This window comes from Leopardus geoffroyi, chromosome B3 (genome assembly GCF_018350155.1).
Source record: "Leopardus geoffroyi isolate Oge1 chromosome B3, O.geoffroyi_Oge1_pat1.0, whole genome shotgun sequence".
NCBI classification, from domain to species: domain Eukaryota; kingdom Metazoa; phylum Chordata; class Mammalia; order Carnivora; family Felidae; genus Leopardus; species Leopardus geoffroyi.
Genome location: NC_059337.1, coordinates 30,438,147 through 30,460,561, shown reverse-complemented (window position 1 = coordinate 30,460,561; position 22,415 = coordinate 30,438,147). Strand labels below are relative to the sequence as shown.

Sequence of the window (22,415 nt, the reverse complement as noted above, 5' to 3'; positions counted from 1 at the left end):
CTTCTGAAGTGCTGGAAATATTCACTGGTGCCTATATATGTACAGATTTGTTGACTTGTTCATTTAACATTTGTGCACTTTACTGTTTTAAAGTTAGAGGAAAAAAAGGAAGCATTCGTTTAGGTAAGAATTCCAGGACTGACAGTTCCCACAAAGATCATCAGGTCTAACTACACATCCAAGGTTCAGGTCCCAACCTGAATGCTTCTCTTGAGAATGTCTGAAAGGCTCTGACCATTAGGATTTTCTTCATGATGAACTCCAAATCTATTCCTAAGGAGCTCCTGCCCTTGGGTTCTCATTCTACTCCTTTGGGGAAAAACAGAACAAGTGTTCTTGCTCCCTCTTCTAAATCATATTCCTTCAGTTATCCCAATACTCTCTAATGCCTGCTGAGATTCCTTTCAGCTCTAAAAATTCTAGAATTCTGTATTTTTATTAGTCCATATTTCTTTCATTTGCTTTCTCAGCATCTCTGTTGAACTCTACTCTTTCAACCAAAGTATTCTAAAGTTAAGCTTCAACCTGAGTTGATTACTAGCTTGTAGATCTTTAATCAAAATATGAATTTTAAATGTAGGTCAAAATTTACAGTATATAGCTGGTCACATCTGTATGCTTATGAGAGCAGGAAGGAACATCTCTCAATGATTAACACATTAGAATACCACAGTTCCTTATGAAAGATACCTAACTCACTTGGATTTGGAGAATGTCTACCACCAAATGTTTAGGCAGGGACGATGAGAAGTGTATTTCTTAGATAAAAAATAAGTCAAGTCAGGGGTGATTATTTTGGCCAGTACATACCAAATAAGGACGAATATATAGAAAGCACTGGTTATGTCTAAAGCGATGAATCAGAGCGGACTTCATGAACAAACATAAAAGTGTTTCTCTAACCTCAAAGAGCCAATTGAAGCATTTATGGAATTGTGTATTTTAATGTCTCTACATTAAAAGTCTATAAAGTTCAGGAGATAAATATAAAACAAGAATGAGATTTTTTCACACTCAAGATAACGTATGTTCTGGTAGTACTCAGGCATTCTGTTCAAAAAGCCAAACACAGGGCACCTGGGTAGCTCAGCCAGTTGAGCATCTGACCCTTGGTTTCGGCTCAGGTCATGGTCTCACAGTTTGTGGGTTCGAGCCCTGTGTTGGGTTCTGCGCTGACTGTGCAGAGTCTGCTTGGGATTCTCTCTCTCCCCCTCTCTCTCTGCCTTTACCCAGCTTGTGTGTGCACTCTCTCTCTCAAAATATATAAACATTAAAAACCAAAAAAAGGAACTGCATTAAAAAAAATTAAAAAGTCAACACTAAAAGTTTGCTTGTATTATTTCATATCTGTGATTGCCCTTTTATACAGCTACAATCTCATAGTCTTACCATTTTGTCCTTTATTTCACAAACTAATCAAGACAGATTTAAGATTATCTACAGATCATCTGCAACATGAATTATGCAAAATAAAATATATTCATTTCATGACTCTGGGAAAGTTCTGAGGCAGAATATAAAGAACAAGAAGGAAAATCTACCAACAGTAATGCTTTATTATTTGTTTTTTAAATGTTTTAATGTTTATTTATTTTTGAGAGAGAGAGAGAGAGAGAGACAGACAGAGCATGAGTGGAGGAGGGGCAGAGAAAGAGGGAGACACAGAATCCGAAGCAGGCTCCAGGCACCAAGCTGTCAGCACAGAGCCCGAAGCAGGGCTTGAATCCACAAACTCCGAGATCATGACCTGAGCCAAAGTTGGGATGCCCAACCGACTGAGCCACCCAGGTGCACCAATAATGCTTTACTGGAATCTGAGAGAAAAAATCTTGCATGGCTGTGCTCTCCAAGACCAAAGGTGCCATGAAATTGATGTTTTTATGGATCTGGCACAGAAATATGGATGGATTAAATGCCTGAAGACAGTGAAGGTCATCTATCAGACTGAACCAGGGAAATCCTACACACAAGTAAAGATTCTCATCAGCAACAATGAACTGAACGCTTAAACTGCACACTGCTCAATGATGCACTGATTTACAAAGGAGAAAACTAAATGTGCTAGGATAGCCAAGTGAGTTTAGCATTTGACATCCAACTCTCAGACTTTTCTGAACTCCTCTGGAGGTACTGACTTTTTATTCATCTAACGGTTGGCACTTAAACTCTATTATCAGGGATCTTCCTTTCATGTGCTATAGGCAATTTACACTTAACAGCTATAAAACTGAATCCATCATCTTTTCCCCAAAATCTATTCCAGCCCCCATGTTCTCCATGTCAGTTGAGAGTACTCCACTCTGTCACTAAAGCAAAAAACGTGGAGTCCTTTTCAGCCATTTCCCCTGCTCTTCCCACCACACTGAATCTCTTACCAAGCCCAGCTGATTCTGTCCTCTCTTCTGTGTTCTGTTATTATGCCCCAGTTAAAGCCTTTAGTTTTCTTGGCCTGAGTACACCAACAGCCTCCTACCTGTCCTTCCTGCCACCAATCTGTTTCCATACAGCTGCCAGTGATCATTCTAGAATACAAGTCTAATCATGCATATCACGCCTTGTTTAAAATTATTCAAGAGGCTACCCACTGTCTCCAAGTGTTTTTTTTTTTTACTATTTTCTTTTTAAATTTCTCTGTAAGTATAAAAGTTATGTTTGTTTTGAGTGTTTAAATTTCAAATTTTTTACAATACGAATACATTATTTTATCATTAGAATAAGCAATAACATTTGGCTCTGTAATAGCGAATGATCACCTTAAGCCAGTTTTGAGATCAGGAGAAGGAACCTTGACATGTTTATATGAAATAGACCACAAAAAGTTTAAATTAAAACAACATTAAAAACAACTATATCTTCCCTACACTGAAATCACATCTTTAGTACCCTCTATTTGTACTCACAGGTAATATCTCACAAATTTACCCTCTAGGGTGTAAGATGCATCTGGTTTGCCAATAAGACTGTTACATGGAGCTGGTAAATACTCAGTAAAAAGCTCAGCCTTGACCTTCTTAGTAAATAAAAGAACAATAAACTATATCAAATAGCTTATGTCCATGAAAGAAACACAATTATGAAAAGATAAAATAAATGAGTATCATAAAATTTAATGCTTCATATATACCTTTAGTTCTATTTATGATGGAGTTTACTCTTAATTTTTGAACTGGGAGATTATTTTCCACAGTATCATACATATTTAAACACATGTTTAAATTAGCTCTTCAAATTAACAAGTTACCAGACTAATTTCTAGTCTCTCCCATAACTGTTTATTTATTTTTAAGTTTATTTATTTTTGAGGGAGAGGTAGAGACTGTGCATAAGCAGGGGAGAGGCAGAGAGAGAATCCCAAGCAGGCTCTGTGCTGTCAGCGCACAGCCCAACACAGGGCTTGAACCCATGAACTGTGAGATCATGACCTGACCTGAAATCAAGAGTTGGATGCTTAACCAACTGAGTCACCTAGGTGCCTCTCTCCCATAACCTTTTAACCACAGTATCTATGTTCTTTCCTGCAATACATTTCTATTACTATCAACTCCAAAATCTCTTGACAGTGAATGCCATTCAATAGTATTATACATGCACTGCCAAGTATGTAGGTATGTAAGGTAGGAGAAGCTGTTAAACCAACTGAGATCCCATGATGCCAGTTAAATTTCAATCTGCCTTCTAGGCTCCCAAAACATGGCAGCACTATTGTAGTAAAGTAGGTTATAAGTTTCGGGTGATGTGATTTCCTTGAAAGACAAAGAGCAGAATGTAGAGCAGACTATTACAGGTCATAGCAAAGTAAGTTCAGATCTGTAGCTACAATTTATTTTTTTATCATGCATACTTACTAAGTACTGAAACAATTAAACATGAAGTTCAGCTAAGAGTTGAACACACCAGGTTAAACACATGCTTAAGGAACAGTTTGGAAGAAAAAAAAAAAAAGGAAATGATTTAATTAACAATGTAAGTGCTTAGGAGGAAAAAAGCTCTCACAATCATTATACTATACTCAAAAAATGATAAACCACTGAATTTAAATCCACTTAATCTATTTGAAAAACAGCATTTTGAATTTCAAATCTTTGAACTCAAGCCTCCTATCAGATGATATCAACTGTTGACTAACAAGATGGTGTCCTTGATATATAAAAATGGTTGCTTTACTATTGGCTAAGCATTTTCTATTTTTTAATAATAAAGATGCAATTACATCAATTCATCCTTAGTCTTCCACTCCCTTGAAGCAGCAATATTCATCTATAGGTTAGCACTCTAAGGTAGGATGCAAATAGAGATCAATTCCAATCCTATGCACCAGGATTATTTTATTACATCACAGACATTAAGCTGCACACAAAAATTGAGTTGTAATTTCTAGTGTGATAAAGTTTTACTTATCTAAAAAAAACATTAAACTCTTTGCAGAAATGACTACAACTCTAGAAATGGTGACATAGGCATAATAGGGAAGATTGTAAACAATGTATTTACGCTACTCCTTACCAATGATAGTGTTAAACAAATCAGAGAAGACACATAATTAGTGATGCCTGAAAGCTATGAAGATATGGTTGGCCCAAGTCTTTCTTGGTACAATAAATGAATCTGTACACTATCCTCAGTATCATGTATTGCTAGAGAAAGATTTTAATTAAACGCCAGGGAGAAGAAACCTGCCAATTAGAATTTTCCAAGTAGTTTGTTTTGCTAGGAAATAAATGGGTAGCAGCTGACATTGTCTTTCTGGCAAAACAAAGCTGCTCTTTCCCCTTTTTTGAAACAAACATAAAAACCATTATGTTTATTTAATACACTCCCTAAATTGGCAATTAGCTTGAGAAGACTGTTCTTACATATGGCAGAGTTCCCTGTACTTGAAACTCCCCACCCCCTCTATAACCATAACGTACCACATTTATATATTGCTGTAATACTATAGAAAGAAATTCAAATATTCCTCTAATATATTATTTCACTAGCTCTAGAGTCACTAATCTACATTTTAAAAACCTGAAGAAAAAGCTGGCAGTAGCAACCAGAGGATTGTGAAATTCAGAAAGTTAATTAGTCATACCTGAGAGCAGACATTTTAAAACTCCTATGAGTCCTAATTTCATTGATATGAAAATAGCTATGAATGCCTGGTTAATGTGCAAATATCAATAAATAGATAAGGTTTAAAAATTATTTCATTAACAGAAAATTAACAATTAACTCTCTAAAGGGAGAGTAATGATGATGACGATGATGTCAGAAACTTTTCTAAGCACTCAAAATCCTCATTCCTGTTCTATTCCCCTTTCTCCACCACAGCCCTGAACCTACATAATTAGATGCACAATAAACATTTGGCATTTTTTTTTCAATTTATGGGAGAATTCTAAGTACAATATTTAGATTTTAGACATAAAGAATGCCTCATTTACAGTACATTAAGAAATATGATAAATCCTTAAAACTGTTCCTCTTGAAATGAAATTTATCTGGTCTAAAATTGGTAGTAAACAGGAATTTTTTTTCATGTTAGTGGCCTGAACACTGTTTCAAATTGTTGGACTTACCATTTTCTACCAAATATACAATTTGGCATCTCATTTTATTGAAATTAGCTTAGAAACCATAAAAATTTTAATTAAAAAGTAAGTCTAAGATGAAGAAAACAAACACAAGCTCTTAAGAAAATAAAGAATATTCTGTAATACCAAATCATGATAGGTCTGTATAGCTTATAAAACATATATGAAGACATAAGTATTATGAAATGTAGTTGTTTTTGCCTTGTGATTAAAAGGCTTGTCATATACTTATTGTGGTGGCATTTTGACATATTTATACGACCAAAGCAGCTAATAATCTTTACACAAACAATATTGTCAATCTTAGCAGTAAGCAAATGCAGTTAGACCACCTTTCCTTTTTAGTGCCCTAAGAATTACAAGAAAAAAAAAAGGAATTACAAGAAAAAAAAATTACTTAGTCAAGATTGCCACTGAGAACACTTTACCTCTAGTTTTTAAGAGCTTTAACCTAAGAAATGTGGGCAGGCATAGTCCTCTTTGGGGGCTTAAATAAAATCTGCCCACAACTGACAGTTCAGCTTACCACATAAAATATACATCACCGAGAAGACTGACTTACCATCAAAAATGGTCTCCAGGCAATACAATGATTACGCGGTCCCTTTCTCAGAGAGCAATTCTGAAGAAATAAAGGACTAAACCAAAGGGAACAAGTAACCCCTTCATGCTCCCAGGGTATAGGCACACATATGAAATGGTTCCCGACCTATACTTTACCTAAGGGGGCGTGCTATCTTTTCTCATTTACCATATTTACTAAACACATAACATGGGCATTTATTTAAGATACCAGACTACACCAGGGAACAAAACAATCTCTGTTGCCACAAACGTGATGGTTTGAGGTGAAAGACATCAAACAAATAGACCAATAAATAAAAATTAAAATAAAAAAATTCTATGAAGGAAAACAGCACACTATAAAATAATAGGAGTTGTCATTTAGACAGGGCACTTCTCCAAGGAGGGGGAGTGGAATGTTAAATAGGTACATTCCATGCTGAATAACTAGCTTTATCAGGCCTTGAGGTGAGAAAGAACTTGGTGCTTTGGAGGAAGTGAGAGAAGGCTGCAGAAAATTACAGGAAAGGAGAGCAGTAAAGAGAGAGGCAAAAACTAAATTCTGCAGAGACGTGGGGTTATGTTAAAGATTTGGGTTTTCTCCAAAGCATAAGAGCAAACCTAGAAAGAATTTTAAGGAAAGACATGATATATTTATACTTTTGAAAGGATAATTCTAAGTTCTGTGTGAAGAATGGACTAACGGGTAGTAAGAATGGATCTAGAAGGATCCATTGGTGGTGCGCCTGGGTGGCTCAGTTGGTTGAGTGTCCGACTCTTGATTTTGGCTCAGGTCATGATCTCATGGTCGTGGGATCAAGCCCTGCATTGAGCTCTGTGCTGAATGTGGAGCCTGCTAGGGATTCCCTGTCTGCTACCCTCCTCCCCAAATAAAGAAACAAATATTAAAAAAAAAAAAAAAAAAAAAAGACTAGTTGTAAGCTATTGCAATAGTCTACCACACAAAACGATGGTGGCTTGAAATAGGGTGCTGGGAGTGGAGATGTAGCACAGAGGGTGAATTCAAGATCTATTTAGGAAGCAAAATCAATATAATCTAGTAGTGGTCTGGATGGGTGTGTGTTTGTGTATGTTCATGCATGCGCATGTGCATGGTAATGAAAGGTCTTAAGAATGATACAAGATGTTTAATTAGGAAGTTAGTAAATATTTTTGGAGTTCAGATTTCTAGACATCAGGAAGACCAAAGATGTAGAAATACAGAAGGAACAAGAGCTTAACACTGAACATGTTCACTGTAAGATGCTGTTGAGATAAATATCAAGTTGGAAGCTGGCTACGAGACCCTAGAGCTCAGAAGTCTGGACTGGAGATAGGAATTTAGGAATTTTCAGCACATATGGTAGCTGGTATTTTAAGTCAAGAATGTAAGAGATATCCTGGGGAGATATGGTAGAATAAGAGTATTGAGTCCCGAGGAACTCCTTAATTAGAAGATGAACAGAGGAGTTCGCTAAGGTGTCCTAGAAGACATGAACAGAGGCAGTCAGAAAACCAGGAGTGAATGGGTCAGAGTACTTGAAGAAAAAAAGATAAACCCAAATGTTGCTGAGAAGTAACATGAGAATGTGAAAAATGTCTGTTTTTTGGCAACATGGAAGTTACTAGTGATCTGGCAAGAACCCTTTTGATGGAGTGGTAGGTGTAAATAGTGTGTGGGGTGTCTAGGAAAATAACATAACCTTTAAAATCATTTGGAAGAGGTTAAGTAAACTAAATGATACAAATTGTAAGTGCATACCTTGTGAAAAGTATGACTTTCACTTGCCTTGTAACCCCTCCCATTCTCTATCCGCATAAAAGTAACTAGTGTGAGTTCTAACACCATAAATTTGTTTTGTTCATTTTTGAACTTAATCCATACACTATATATTAATCTTTGTCTGGCTTCTTTTGTTCAGCAATATGCTTGATAATCATCCATGTTGTTACAAGAATAATTTATTCACTCTTTCTGCTATTAAGGCTATTAATAATGCTACTATGAATACCCTTGTTCATTCTTGCCTTTGGTGAATGTATGTATAGATTTTTGTTGGGTATGCACCAGGCATAGCTAGATTAGAGGATATACGTATGCTTACTTTTAGAATATACAGCCAAAGTGACTTCCAAAAGAGTTATAATGATTTACATACACATCTACCAGTAGCATGAGTTTCAGTTGTTCCACAGCAACAGTACTTGATATTGTCAGTCTTTTAAAATTTTAGCCATTTCATAGGTATGCAGTGGTATCTCACTATGGTTTTGATTTGAATTTATTCAATGATTAACAATTAATGGATGCATATTGGTCTTTGGATAATTTCTTTTGTGGAGCAACTTTCAAGTATTTTGTCCTTTTTGAAATTTGATGGTCTTTTTTTCTCTTACTGATTTTAAAGAGTGCCACAAGTCCTTTACTGGATACATGGATTACAAGTCTGTCTTCTCACTCTTATAATAGTGTCATTTGATGAACAGAATTTCTTAATTTTAATAAAGTCCCATTAATCAATCTTCTCCTTCCTTTTTGGATCTTTACCTATTCCAAGATTGTTAGGATGTTTTCAGTTTTTCTCTAAACTTTTATCTTTAACATTTAGATTTATGATCCAACTGGAATTGATTCTTATTGTGAGGTAGGAATCAAGATTCATTTTATTTCTCCTCACATGACCCAGCACTATTGACTGAAAAATCCATTCTTTCCCTACTGTACTGCAGTGCCTTTGCTGTCATAAGTAATCACATATATGGTACAATGTTTCTGGACTCTTTATTTTGTTCCATAGATCCATTTGTCTGTCTCTGTGCAAATGTGATGCTAATAACTGTAGCTTTATAGTAAACCCTGTCACTTGGTAATGAAAGTCATCCGGCTTTGTTAAGATTGTCTTAACTACTCTTAGTCCTTTTCATGTCCATATGGATTTTAAAATCAATTTGCGGGGTGCCTGGGTGGCTCAGTCAGTTGAGATCTGACTCTTGATATCGGCTCAGGTCATGATCTTGTGGTTCCTGAGTTTGAGACACATGTCAGGCTCCATGCTGGCATTGTACAGCCTGCTTGGGATTATCTCTTTCTCCTTCTTTCTGTGCCCCTCCCCCGCTCATGCACATGCATTCTCTCTCAAAATAAACTTAAAAAATGAAATCAATTTATCATTCTCTTTTTCTACCCTATACCTGGCATTTTTTTAGGATTCTACTCAAGCTATAAAACAATTTGGGAAGGAGTTAATCTTCACAGTACTGAGTTTCCCAATGTGACTACAGATTATTAGCTCTTAATTTCTGTCAAAGTCTCTGTCAAAAGGTCTTGCAAGACTTAAGTTCGATTTTTTTTGATTCAACTGTAAATGGTACTGTTTTTATAAATTTCATTTTCTAAATTTTTGTTGCTTGTATATAAATTTTGTATTTTGACCTTGCATCAAGTAGCCTTGCTAAATTCATTTATTAATTCTAATAATTTGTAGATTCTTTTGGACTTTCTACATTCCCAAGTAATACAAATGTATTACTTGGTTCATGAAAGACTGGCGTGTAAATATCTTCTCTCCAAATGTCATGGTTGGGTTTTGGCATCATGGCTTTGCTGATTTCAGAAAACAAGTTGGATTCTATTTTGAGTAGGACTGGAGTTATTTGTTCTTTAAACATTTCTCAGATTTCACCAGTAAAGTCACCTAGGTATGGTTTTCTTTGCAAACAAAATTTAAAGAATGGACTCAACATTTTTAACAGACAGTATTCATATATTCCATTTCTTCAATGTGCCAATTTTGGTAAAGTATGTTTACCATTTCACCTAAAATTTAACTCTGCTTGCATAAAGTTGTTTATAATATCTCTTACCATTTTAAGATCTGTAAAATTTGTAGAGAAATGTCTTCTTTTTCGTTCCTAATACTGTGTTCTCTTTTTTTCTTGATCACTATTGATAAAGGTCTGCGCATCTTACTGATTTTTTAAAGAACAAACTTGGCTTTGTTGATATTTCCTATTGTGCATTTGCTTTCTATTTCATTAATTTCTACATTTCATAATTTTTTTTCTATTTACTTTGGGTTTAATTTGCTGTTCTTTTCCCATTTTCTTGAGATGGATATTTAAATCACTGATTTTTGACTTTTTCTTTTCTAATACATGCATTTATAGCTACAAATTTCCTATCAAATATAGCTTTAGAAGATTCAAATATATTTAGATATACCATATTTTCATTATCATTCTGTTGCAAATATGTTCTAATTCCATAGTGCTTTCTTTTTGATTCAAAGGGTTATTTGGAAATGTATTTTGTGGGGAGTTTACTAGCTACTTTTCTATAATCTATTTCTTACTTAATTCTACTGTGGTTAGATAACATATTCTGGATTGAATTTGTTGAGGCTTTCTCTATGGCCCATCATATGATCTATTTTGGCAAAAGCTGTGCATGAACTTGAAAAAAAAAATTTTGAAGCTGTATTACTAGACACGTACAAACTTACAGCCCTTACATTTTGCTGATAGAATGACCCTTTTAGGGTGTGTGGCTGGCTATCGGTGAAGCATGAGACTCTTGATCTTGGGGTTATGGGTTTGAGCCCCGTGTCGAGGTTAGATTACTTTAAAAAATCTTAAAAAAATGACCCCTTTATAATTATGAAATATTCTTATTTCTAGTCATTCTTGTATTCAGGTCTACTGTATATTGCTATTATATATTATATATTATACCATGTATATTTTATTTGGTGTTTATATGACATATGTTTTCCATTCTTTTACTTCCAGTCATTCTGGGTCTTTACATTTACGGTGTGTCTTTCATAAGCAGTACATGGTTGGATTAAAAACAAATCAATCTGACAATGATTGTGTTTTAATTATTTTTTAAATAAAATTTGGTTTCTACCTATTATGTTGTTATTGTTTCTGTCTCATCTGTTATATGTTCTTTTTCTCTTCTTTCCTTCTTTTGGATTAATCTAGTAACTTTTTATTCTGTTTTTCTCTTAGGTACACATTCATTTAGTGTTCTTTTATTGGTTATACAAGAGAAGCATCATTGACTTATTTTAGTCTAATAAAACATTAGTAACTGTATTTCCCAGACAATGCTGGGACCTTAGTATATTTCATTGCCATTTACACTGATCCCACATTTTGTGTTACAATCATCATACATTTTAAATTTATATATAGTTAAAACCCCAGAAGACATTATTGTTTTGTATAGTCAATATTAATGTGGCTGTATCCATCAGTGACAGTCTACATGTAATAAGTTGTTTCAGTTATTTTCCTGGAAATCTCTTTATGTCTCATTTACTTTGGAACAACATTTTCATTGGGAATAGAATTTTAGATTGATAAACAATTATTTTTTTAAGCACTTTAAAGATTTCATTCCTCTGTTTTTTTGACCTCCATTATTTCTGTTAAGAAGTCAGATGACAGTTTTATCATTGTTCTTTTGAATATGAAGGGTCGTTAATTCTCTGGATACTTTCAGCAGTGCCCAAGTTTGGTACTCCTTGCATGTATTCTGCTTGGGATTTATTGCACTTTTGAAACCCACGTCTTGATGTCTTTTCGTCAGTTTTGGAAAATTCTCAGTCATTATGTCAAAAGTTTAGCTAAGCTACTCCATGGTATCGCTGCCTTGGTGTCCATTTTGTTTGGCCAAGCAGCGGGGGGAGGGGGGCTTAAACTGACACTCCCCCCTCATGAAAGCACATGCCTTAGACAGTAGCCTGTAGTGTCACACATAAATGTAAGTTCCTCATATGACTTCCCCAACAGCCCTTATAATAACAAGGCCTCCCAGGGCTTTCCTCTTATGTGCCTCCTAGGTAAGATCCCCTTGGGGCTTACCAAAATTCTTTTCTTTTGGTTTCAATTGACCAGTTGAGCCTTAGCCTGGGAAGTCCAAAACACTTCACCCATGGAATCTCATAAAAGCAGATGTCCCAGGTCCTGTGGCTCTCTCTATCTGCACCCTCCCTTGATCTTCCCATGTGGTCCCTCAAGGGATCTATCTTAGCATCTATTTTTTTAAATCTACTAGTCACAGTCTGTGCCTGATAATCTGGATTACTTCTTTAACTGTTATCATTGCATTTTCTCTCAATCCTACTATTTTCATATGCCTGATAATTTTTGCTCTCAAAGGTAGATCTTGTATATGAAAAATTATGGAAGCTTTGGATGATATTACTTCCTTCAGAGAGAAATCATCCTCTCCTCTGGAGAGGAACAACAGAATAGATCATTTTATTTCCATCTGAAACTGAACTGATTTGAAGTTAGGTGGCAATTTTTGTAGGGCTCCCTCTCTACCTCTAGTTTGCCAACACTTAAGGGTGTATGTAGTCCTTTAGGGAATCCTACTTGAGAGTCTGGGATGTTTATAGGTTCTTTCCTCCTTGGAGGGACCACAATTTTAACTTTTGTTTCTTAACATTATGAGATGGACAAAAATTTCACTCTGCTTTTCAGAGGTTTTGTGCTTAGCTTCTTAGCCTTTGACTCTGCGCAGCAAATACCTTGAGGGAAAAATAAATTTAAAAAATCACTTCTTAGTGCCTAACCTTCTCTTCTAGGATTCTGGCCCTTCAGTCCTGGCCTCCCAGGGATCCCTAAACCCCAATTTTTGTGTACCTACACTTGTTCCTCTACTTCTAGCAGAATCCTCTGCTAAGTTTCATAATTTCTTCTCTTGTACTATGAATTAAGCAAATTCCTACAGGGAAAAAATGAAGCATAGAACATATGCTTTGCAGTTCCCTGGGCTCCATAATTTTGGTTTCTTAAGTCCTGGCTATCTTAGTATGTCTCTGATGCTTTTTTTCTTTTTCTTTTTTGATATTTGCCTTTTCATGTTGTTCTCACCAAAAGCATTAGTCTGTAGCAACCTACTCCTTCAAAGCCAGAAGTGGAAGTCATAGCAAGGTTCTCAACCAAAACTCTACTGTCTACCAGCTGTGACTTTAGCAAGTTACTTAACCTAGATATTTAAACATTCTGAGTTTCAATTTTATCTAAAATGAAAATACTACCTTATAAAGTTGTTACAAGGGTGTGAAGATTAAATGAAGCATATCTGTAAAAAGTCTAGTAACAAAAACACTTACTGGGGGCTTACTATGTGACAGGCACTTTATGTGGATTTAATGTAGATACGGTTATTATATCCCATTTCCTCTTCAAGGTCACATAGTAGTAAGTGATGGAGCTAGAATTTGACTCTAGAGCACTTTTCTTACTAACTACTCAACACTACTTCCATAATATTGCCTTAGTACTGTGCCCGACACCAGTAAATGTTCAATAAATGTCAGTTATTATACAGGAAAAACAAATGCTTCAGAAATATATACAAATCACATAAATTTTCTGTTTTCTTCTATTTATTTTTTCCTTTTTTGAAAAAAAACTTTTGACAAAAAATTCTTAAGACATTTTTCTATGTATTTTAAAAGAAGCTATTGTGAAAAATGTCTAAGAGCCTACTGAACAGATAGATAATAATTTGCTCAACCATTTCTTTATTGTTGGATAGTTAGAAGGTTTCCATTTTTTTAGACAGATATCAGTATTATTGACTTTTGTGCCTTTAACTATTTTCCTTATTTGAAGTATTTTCTCAGAATAAAATCCTATCAGTCCAATTACTGGCTCAAGACTATGAACACTTTATTACTGCTTATAAAACAGCTATATTGTTTCCCCAAAGAGTTGTGGTAATTGTGATAACCACCAGCAACAAAAATGAAAGGTCTGTGTTAAGAGAATAGGAATTAAATTGATGGTTTACAGGAATGAAAGAAGTGTGGAGATGGGAAAGAGAATAAAGATACACATTTTGAGGCTAAGAAAGAAAAAAGTAGAGTATCTGGATATTATTTCTTGTGAAGGAGGGGTATTAGTTTCACTTAAAGGAGTAGGGATGGAAAAAGGACTGGGCTGTTTTGAAAATTCCAATGCTTGAATACAAATACACAAACATATACATCACAATTTTTTGTGAATAATGTTACTGTGTAAGTTTTCAAAAGATATGTTTCTCACCCTCATCAATGTAACACCGGATACAGATAAATATTATTTAGGTGTAATTTACAGATAGATTGATACACCAGGGTTTAACTTGATCTTCAGTATCCCTTATTCTAACCTAATATTCTAATATTTAGTAATCTGGTGTGTGGATCTCTATTATTATTGTTTGAAGATATACAGAGAAATGATCGCTCTTAAGGATAATAAATTATAAAGAAAAATTATACATATAAACTACAAAATGACCACACACGTTATTGTTGTCCCTTACTTCAGTCAATTTATATACTGAAAAAATTATTTTCCCAGTAAAATGTGCTGGGAAGCAGGAGGTGTATATTCTGGCACCAACTGTGTCATTTGCTTGGTGCATAATTTTGGGCCTTAACTGCCTTTGGACTATGTTTTATCTTAATAAAAGCCAGTACTGGAACATGGCATCTCTTGTTTAATTTTCCTAATCTTAAATTAGTTTAGTGAATATACTATACTTGAATAAAAATGGAAGAATCTCTCTTCTTTTGCTAACACCTACCATGATTTGAATACCGTATTAACCTTGTTACCAGGTTAGACTTGAAGTTATTGTTATTTTTTTAATGATTATTTATTTTTGAGAGACAGAAAGAGACAGAGCTTAAGTGGGGGAGTGCAGAGAGAGAGGGAGACACAGAATCCGAAGCAGGCTCCAGGCTCTGGCTGTCAGCAGAGCTCGATGCAGGGCTCAAACCACAAACAGATCAAGACTGAGTCGAAGTTGGACACTTAAGTGACAGAGCCACCCAGGTGCCTTGAAATTATTATTTTAAAAGTTACTTTGTGGGACTCTCTTAGGGCCATTTGTCTGCTCCGTCTACTGTCAGATGGATCTCACTGTGTATACTCCAAGGCAGTTGCTTTCCTACCAGTGCCTTCATCCTCCTTTCCTCCCTTGTAGATTTTGGGACAGTATGTACCTGACTATTAGGAAAAAACAGAAAGGGCCCTGAAAATGTGGCTTACAGAGAGTCCTTCCTCTCTTTGTCTATGCATGATAGCCCCCCCAAGAAAAAAAATGAAATGAATGAAAAACTTCTCTGTTAACTGCTTCATTATGAGCAGAAGTAGGTGCCTGACTATCCAAATTCCACTTCAGATTTCTCTTCCAGCTTCTGTTAGCCCCTAGAAAATTTTAGTAGTGATACTGAGGGGTCATGGAGTATGAGAATGATAATTCACCTGAGAGGCATTCAAATCATGTCTCTATCACATATTAGTTAAGTGATTGTGGGCAAGTGATCTGAGGTCTCTAAGCCTCAATTTTCTCATATGTAAAATGAAGTTAACTAATACCTACTACACCAAATTATTAGAACCAAGTTAATCAAATGGTACTTGGAATTATGGCTAACTGTGGTTTGAAATGTGAGTATCATTTAGAAAATACGGTAGTTTCTAGGCTGATTCAAGTTAGAGCTGGTTTCATTTCTAGGGTCCTAAAAAATCCCTATCTTTTAAAAAAGCCATTTTAGATGGGGGGAGCAAATATAAAGGCTTTGAATTCTTTCATGCTTCAATAGATGCCAATTCCATGGTATAGAAAATGGTATATTAAAAAAGCAAGAGCCAAAATAAAGACTAATTTTACATCTATTCAATTAGCCAAAAACTTGCTGTGAATTTATGGCAAAAACAACATTCAAACATTGCTGGTGATGTCAAAAATTAGTATGGCCTTTTAGAGAAATAATATAACTATTGTATCGAGAACTATAAAATGCCCATACTCTTAAAACGAATAAACCTACTCGTAAGACTTTATCTTAAGACAGTAATTCAAATAAGGAAAATAGCTATCGTTTTACTTAATAGTGCCTGGCACATAAAAGGTACTCAAACGTTTCTTCAAATGGATACCTTTATTTGCATTGACTTCTCCAGTCACTGCCTTTGGTTCCTTCTCATTTAAGATTTTCTATTCTTATCACCTCAGGAGAGTGTTAGAATCAAATTCTAATATCTTTGCTTAGTCTCTGTTCTGCAACTTTCCCCATTAACTTCACTGTTGATTGCTAGCAGACCCCCTTGCCTTCTGATACTTTCACCCTCTAAACTCAGATGACCTTCACACAGAAACCAAGTTGACTATATACTACATTCTTGACCAAATCAAAAAGAAATCTGAAGATTCCTTCAAAATCCTAGGATGTCTTTTTGTTTTGTCAACACCTTTCTAGACTAATTGACTCATTGCCTGCTTCATTAAGACAGAAGACAGCCAGAAACCTTCATACCCATTCTTACCCGATCCTCTTTCTTAAAGATATAATTCACATATCTCTCGTGTACAATTAAGTGGTTTTTAAAATGCTGTTATATAAGGTATTCTAGTATCAAGGTTGTACAGCCATCACCTTATGTAATTCCAGAACATTTTCATTACTCACAAAAGCAACTCCATACCCATATGCAGTTACTCCCCATCCCCACCTCCAGCCTCTGGCATCTCTAATATACTTTCTGTCTCTGTGGATATCGCATACATATGCAATCATACATTATGTGGCTTTCTGTGTCTGGCTATTTGAGTGTAACATTTTCAAGGTTCATCCATGTTATAGCATGTATCACTACCTCATTCCTTTTTATTGATGAATGATATTTCATTGTATGGCTATACTGTACTCATTCAACAATTGGTGAACATTCGGGTTTATTTCTATTGTCTTTTTGGCTCTCATGAATAATGCTGCTATGAACATTTGCATAAAAGTTTTTGTGTGAATACATTTTAATTCTCTTGGGTATGCAAACCTATGAGTGGAAACGCAAGTTAAGTACCTCTTGATATACAAATCTATTGTTTCCAAGTTCAGATAGCTTGGGTTATCTCTCACAATGCAAACAACTCCATACTGACTACTCCATTTTCACTCAAACACCTTAAGTCTTCAGAGTCTACACATATTAACTGCAACTTATTTCTTTCCAATTAAGTTGAGGGCAGGGATCAATTCTCACGGTTCTGATCATATACTAGACATTTAATATATGCTCATTGATACACTGACACCCTAAGATCCTCACAAATGTGAGAATGATGACTTACTCATTCCTTCATCTGGCAAATATTTGAGTTGTATGCTGGTCGCTGTGCTTAATGTGTAAATTGTGGATAAAACTTAATCAGTTTCATCATACCCCAAATGCCAATTCGACTCCACAAATATTCACTGAATACTTATGATGTGAATGGCATTGTGCCAGGTATTTCAGCAGACATAGATAGGAATAAGATATAGTCTGCAGCCTTTTATGGCAGTACATAAACTCTACATACAAAAATAGCAATGACAAAAACAAACAGCAGCAGCAGCAGCACTGGATATTAAATGCCATAAGGAAAGTACAAAAGGCTCTGGAGGGTCAATGGGCAGAGTACATATGCTTGGGAGAGTGGAGTGAGAAGGACCGACATCAGAAAATACTTCTTGAAGTTGAAGGTGGTAGGGCTTCCAAGACGATGGCATTTTGATAGATAGGGATTCCTAGGAAAAGAGAAAGTGTTTCAGGCAGAAGATAGCAAGAACAAAGATTGAAAGGCTAAGTACAGTACAGAATTTTTTTCAGAGACCAATCCTGTTAGGAATGTGTAGATGGGTAATGAAAGAAGGCTCTTGAATGTTAGGCTTAGCATTTAAATAGGGTTAGAAGAATCATTTGAAAGACTTTCTGTAACAATTCAAGTTACTTTGGTGATTCCTTAATCTTTCCTCAAAACTTTTCTAGTATGTGTATTTTCTAAAGTGATCGTGGAAATTAGAGATTTCTCCTTCCTACAAGGAATAAAAAATAAAATCTTGATAGCTAACTAAGCGGGCTGATAGAAGGCTTAATTTCAATAATTCTAGCACTGCATCTCCATACTTTTTGGGGACATGTAAGGCTTAAAACACACAGGCAGGCAAATCCTAACGGTCAAAATAGCAGAAGCAAGACTAGGAATAAAATAATTGTGTTCATTAAGCTCCTGACACCAGGCACTGTGCTTGGTGATTTACACAGAATATCTCTGATCCACCAAACAACCCTATTTAGGTTTATGGCAACTGAGGCTCCGAGAGATCAAGTAAAATGCTTAAGGTAACAACCTCAGTTAGTAAAAGGTGGACACCAGTTTTGAAACCAGACCTCTCTGTTATCCTATTTTCTCTATTGCTCATTTTTGTGTTTACTGTATAAAGGAGGACAGAATGGCAAGTTCATGATGTATGTATCAATGAACAGGACTACATATTTAACAGAGGGGCTTTAATGGTCTGGAGGAAAACTAGGCTGAAATATTCAAAACTGGTTTTAGAACGGCTTAATGATCAAGATCAAGAGAGATGAAATTTAGGGCTGCTTCTTGAAGGAATACGGACAATGATTATACGATCAATCCTATTTAGGAATGCCAAGGGAGCAATATTCCACTTTTCATTTGGAGACAGTAAACTCCAAGAGAATATGGATATTTGTCCATACTCACTGATACAGTACAAGTCCCTAGAACAGGGTCTAATCCCACAATAAGCACTCAGTTAACTATTGCTGGCATAATGAAAAATCATGCAAGGGGTATTCTCATTTGAATACACTTGAAGGTCTTGAAATAGAGATAAAGACAGCAGAGTAGTAAGTTTAAAAACCATTCAAGTTGATAGGATATTCTCTTTACTACTCAACCCCATGTCAGAAACAAACTACCAAAAACAACAAACGTACAACAAAACAACAGTTGTCAAACATTAGCATGATTTTTCAAAGAAAGGTGGTCAAAAGAACTAAAAGACACTTTCGTACTTTATATAGCATCTAGTACTCTGTGAACAATCAAATTTCAGTGAGGTGGAATCCAGAATTTTGACCTATTATTTTAATATTTCAAACTTTTGGGAGCAGTACATCCAGTGACTGTTTTTGGAAAAGAAAAGGGTTATCTAATCTGAATACCCTAAAGGCATCAACAATTTTTTTTTTTTAATGTTTATTTTTGAGAGAGACAGAGACAGAATACGAGTGGGTTAGGGGCAGAGAGAGGGAGACACAGAATCTGAAGTAGGCTCCAGGCTCTGAGCTGTCAGCACAGAGCCCGACGCAGGGCTCAAACTCATGGGCCACATGATCGTGACCTGAGCGAGGTCGGTTGCTTAACCCACTAAGCCACCCAGGTGCCCCGATTTTTCTTATTTCTGTATTACTACAATTCTTCCATGGGATAGCATAAAGACCAATTAAAAAAAAACTCTGCTTCCCAGTTTCCAAAGGCAACACTGCCTTTGTATCTCAATCAATATTTTAACTACATTTCCTCTATCTTTTTCATTCAGTTCCACAATCTTTGCTTACTTTAAGAATTCCTAATACTACAGTTTAATAGTTAATTTATCAGAGTGGTCATATCATATTTTCTTTTATATTACATTAATATGGACGATAGTGAACACTTTCTAATCAATTAATTAATACTTGCTCGAGGCAGTCTACATGTTCCTAACTTTCAATTAATAATAAGAGACATTATCATGTCTTGCCTTTTCAATTATTGCAGAAATTTTGTCTTTCAAAAGGTTACTCACTGATTTTAGGGCCTTAGTGTTTTTGTTTTTATGTCTACAGAAGGTTAAAACATATTTTCCTTACTGTAATCTTTAGTTGAAAACACATTTTCTATTAAACTCTAAATGAAATAGCTTTTTAAAAGAACTATAATTAAAACAGCTGCAAATTCTGAGGATAGATTAGGTAACAAATCCCAAAGGAAAAAGTACACAGGCCTTACTCTTTCAAAATGTCTTTAAAGACATTACAGTTCACTTGATGTTCTAAAATTACTAAAGTTGAGATTTCATAAGCTCCAAAAAGTTTGATTCCTTCAGTACACGCACACACAGTGGTACCTGAAAGGAGCAGCCAAGGAATCAAAATTGTGTTTATTACCACTTTACATATAGTTTTTGTTTTTTATAAAACATTAAGAATGTAGGAAAAATAAAAAGTTCTGTCTTATTTCATCTTTGGTCCTTTGTGAGCCACATTTTCCGCTTGTTTAAAATCTAGCTGAGTACCATGATCCTTGCACCACGATTTAAAACCACAAAGAGCAGATACCAGTTTTTAGTTGGTGCTGAAATTAATTAAGTTATAAAGGGGAAAAATGTACTAAAGCACAACTTTCACAAATGCTATATGTTAAGTTACATGTAAGAATTTTTAAGGCTGAGGAACTTGTTTTCAGGTACAGAGTAAAATCTGTAGCCTAAAATAAACAGGCCTAAAAATTTAAGATAACAATGGTTATCAGTCGAGGTAATACCAAGTATTTCAGTACTTCAGTACAATACTTCCACGCTTGTAAGGCGAAAATGCCTCATAATTTATGTAAACCATTGAGTCCTATAATGAACCACCTCCTTATAAGAGCAGCTACAGAGTTCCTGTGGCATGTCATGGCAGAGAACACCACTATACCTCACTCAGTCAAGGTTGGACTTGAGTAGGGGAGCAGAGGTGGGCAATTCATTAATCACACAAGAAAGTCTGTCTTGTACAACTGAGAAATTTTAACAAGGGTCTTCAAATACTTTGATGAAGGCATTTAAAAAAATTTGGGGGGAAGGAAATTTTCCATCTTACACATGGAAACAAAACTCAAATTCTGACTGGAGGCTGGTGATTAGCACAACTTTGTGGAACAACATAACTTTTCACGTAAAACACAATCCCAAGGCTTTAAGATACCGTCTATGCAAATGGCACCAAGTATCACCTTTTCAAGCCTTCACCGGCACTAGAAGTGAGTTGGACACCCCCAATCCATCACCCTACCCCCACAGGAAATGGGTTATGTTTTCCCCCTCCCCCAGGACGGTCTTCCTCCCCTCCCCCAGCCGGAAGTGAAGCGCCCCCATTCAGACGGCCTCAAACCGAGACGAACCAGTAACAACAGCAAAAGAGAGATGATCTTCAAGGGGTGAAGGGTACCTCCACTGTGGCCACCCCGAAGCTCGCCTTGCTTACTGACCTGCTGACGATAGGGGTGGGCAGGGGCCTGGGGCCTAAAGAAAGTCCCTTGCACAGAGGACAATTCCCTGAGCCCCTCTCAATCGCCTTCACTCTTCTCACTCCGACGTCTCACAGCATGAAAAAAATTCCTCCGCAGTACTTTATTTTGATATCGTCTCTTTCCCTTTAATCGCTTAACCATCTTCCCATAGGCAACTTTTGCTATCGCAGTAGCATTTAAAATTGTTCCGGTGAGTAGGAAAATGGAATATTATTCCCCATACCTTCAGAATAATGAAGGGATTATTTTGTTCAAATGCGGCGAAGGATTACGTGATTACGCAAGGTGAGATTTATTTTCGCGGAGACTTCTGGGATATGTAGTTTTTTTTTAATTGCTAAGGCCTGCAGAAAGTATTGGGATTTAAATCGGTAATTACTATATACTGGAGTCCTTGAAAATACACATTATGTATTCGAGGGCAGGCTGACCAGGGAACTTCGGCACCACAAGGGCCAGTACTTCGTTGCCCTTTTCCTCTGGAACTTAATGGAACCAAAATTTCCCTTCGCTTTCGGTGCAAGGTCCTGGTCGTCCCGCCTTCTTCCTTTGGCCACGCCCTCCTCAGCCAGTCAGGCGCCCTCATAGGCTCATCTTCTGGAGGTAGGCACGCGAGAGGAGGGGCCTCACCGTGACTCCTCCCGCGGGGCCGAGCCGAGACTGGGGAGAATGCCGAGTACCGAGGGCTCGTGCGCGCGCGCGTGCTCGCTCGTCAAGGAGAGTGTGCGCGCGGAGGGGCGGCGCGCGGGGCTGGGAGGAGGCGGGCAGGCTGGTGGGCTGGGCGGGCGGCCGGGAGCGCGCGGCCGACTCGGCGGCGGCGAGTAGTTAGTTACTTGTTAGTCAGTGTCAGTTGCTCGGTGGCGGCGGCCCTGGTCACCAGGAAGGGGACGGGACGGCCGGCAATGGTGGTCACCACAGCGGCATGTGCTCCTTTCAGGTAACGGGGGCAGGGCTGCCCGCGTCCCCTCGGTTCCCTTCTCCTCTCGCGCCGATTTGTGGGACCACGGTCGTCCTGGGGTGAGGGCGCTGACCTGGGAGAATGGGGGGGGGGGCCGGCGCAGGGTCGAGTGGCGCCGCCGCGGGGGCCCAGGCGGTGGGTGCGTCCGCCAGGCGCGGGATCTCCGGTCACC

At 36.8% G+C, this 22,415-nt stretch overlaps 1 protein-coding gene across 5 annotated transcripts in view; it reads right to left on the bottom strand.

Annotated features, from left to right (window-relative positions):
* Positions 1–21,573, bottom strand: part of HMG20A (high mobility group 20A) — a 68,335-nt gene extending 46,762 nt beyond the window's left edge. For 2 of the 5 annotated variants that reach the window (XM_045448998.1, XM_045449002.1), the window contains exon 1: positions 21,244–21,543. The gene's annotated coding sequence lies outside the window, so the exon portion shown is untranslated. Of the gene's footprint in view, positions 1–21,156 lie in introns of all 5 variants that reach the window. The other 3 variants (XM_045449003.1, XM_045449000.1, XM_045448999.1) reach the window with 3 other exon arrangements.
* Positions 21,574–22,415: the final 842 nt, after the last annotated feature.